Source organism: Gavialis gangeticus, unplaced genomic scaffold, assembly GCF_001723915.1.
Source record: "Gavialis gangeticus isolate Ggan-Ray unplaced genomic scaffold, GavGan_comp1, whole genome shotgun sequence".
NCBI lineage: Eukaryota > Metazoa > Chordata > Crocodylia > Gavialidae > Gavialis > Gavialis gangeticus.
In genome coordinates, this window is record NW_017729030.1 from 45,884,203 (window position 1) to 45,886,267 (window position 2,065).

Below are 2,065 nucleotides of genomic sequence, written 5' to 3' on the forward strand. Positions count from 1 at the left end.
TTTTTTAAAAAAAACTAAACACAATGCATTTTGAGGTGAATTTTAAATAAATCAAATTGCTCAGTTTCAATGTGTATACTCTGTCCAGTGAAGCCACAGAACCATAAATATAAAAAATATATGGCAATGTGCATAAATTATAAAATACAGTTTTCTTCTGTGAAACGGCCAGATTGTGGGTACAGTACACAGCTCTTATAAACATCTGAGTCCAAAATGTTTTCAAAAGTGAATTGCAGAGAAACAGCTCTGAACAGCAAAAGTTAGGCCAAATCTTTCTCATTTTGAATTGAATGGGAGTGCTGCAGTGTAGTGTATTCAAAATAAGATTGGACTGTTTGGGTACATCTACATAAGATGTTTACTGTCGAGTTGCCTAATTAGCTCCACAGTAAAGTCTCAGCATCTACACATTTGGCTCTTTTAGGCGGCAGTAAACTAATAAATGATGCCGTAGGTTAGTACTTGTCAACACAAGTACTATCCTACAGTAGCATCATTTAGTGTGCAGCAATGCATACGTAAACACCGATGGGACTGGCTAGGGCACAAGGGTGCTTCAGTGTGGGAGGTATTTGCTGCTTAGCCCAACACTGGAGCATCATCATGTCACAGCCAGCCTTTCTGCAGTACATTGACCTGGGTTGGAGCAGCCCCAGAGTGACAGGCTGATCCCTACCGGGTCCACTGCCAGCTGGGGCTGCTCCAGCCTGGCTCAATGTGCTGTGGTCCTGGGCACACGTGTAAATGCAGCACCCAGCAGCAATAAACTCCAGTGCAATACGCCCCAAGAGTTTATTGCATCACATTAATTGCACATGTAGAGGCAGCCCTTATTACTAAACTAGCATGTCTTTATAGAAATAGAAGCAGTTACATCAAATAGAAAATAATTTGAAGAATTGAAGCATTCTTATTTATAATTCTTATTCAATGTTAGCAAATTTTCGTTTACTGATACTACAACTGAAAGATCCTTAAGTACAGCATTTGGTAGTCAGTAAAAGAATAGTCTCATTTTGGCATATTAATTCCAAAAGTTTCAATGGTACTATTGCAGCAGGGCTGGTGAGCTTTTTTTCCTCCTGTGCCAGTCTTTATACAAGCATCCCTCCACTGGCTTCAGTAGAGTTCCTCCTTTTTGAACTGGAATTGCACCTCAAGTTTTTCCTGAATAATGGCTGGTGCTTATCAGACATCATTGAGAATGGAAACAAATTACTGTATTAACCTAAATTCAGGAAGATAATTTAAGGCAATCAATAAGTCAGTTCTATATATGGAAAATGTATTAATTTATTTTATTTTTCCATGTATAGAACCTAATTTTTAGAGGATGATCTTAGATTTGTCCCCTCCACCACTGCAGCAGGGCAAGCAGCAGCAGGGAGGGCAGGTGGTAAGGAGCAGGCAGCATGGGGATCAAGTGGCCTGACCTCTGCCCCTTGCTTACTGCCTCCTGTCCACCCACTGCTGCCTGCCCCCCCAACACTTGCCTGCTCTGGTGCCTGCCCCCCACCAGTGATTGTATGCCCTGTCTCCCCCCCTCCACAGTTCCTGCGCCCAAACCTGCACCTTGCCCTTTAGCACTTGTCCCCCCCACACCATGTCTTCCTCCCCACCCCCTCCCCCACACACCTTACCATCATTTACCTTCTATCCCAGCTCTGGGTTTGGTCCTCCTTGAGCCCTGACCCTGGCCCCAGGTTGGAGTCAAAGCTGCAACTGCAGTTGCTGCCACCATCACCGCTGTTGCATGGTCAGGCAGGACCAGAATACCATGTGCTCTGTGTCCTAGGCCAGAGCCAGAGCTGGAGGACATAGGCAGTGGAAGGAGGTGGGGGGGGGCTAACTGGGCTTAGGCCACCCAAACACAGGGCAGCAGGTAGGGCCCCATGGCAGCCTGGCCGCAGGCTGTTTCAGTGGGGGGGGAGGGGCGTGCACACTCCTACCCTGCGCAGCCAGGTTCACAGCTGGCTCAGCTGGCAGGTAAGTTTCTTTCAGTCTCCTTTCTACCTGGGCTTGAAGTGGGGGCAGATGGAGACCCCCACAGTGTAGGAGGGAG

At 46.5% G+C, this 2,065-nt stretch overlaps 1 protein-coding gene across 3 annotated transcripts in view; it reads left to right on the top strand.

Annotated features, from left to right (window-relative positions):
- Positions 1-70, top strand: part of GAB1 (GRB2 associated binding protein 1) — a 153,395-nt gene extending 153,325 nt beyond the window's left edge. For all 3 annotated transcript variants that reach the window (XM_019522139.1, XM_019522138.1, XM_019522140.1), the window contains one exon: positions 36-70. The gene's annotated coding sequence lies outside the window, so the exon portion shown is untranslated. The remainder of the gene's footprint in view (positions 1-35) is intronic.
- Positions 71-2,065: the final 1,995 nt, after the last annotated feature.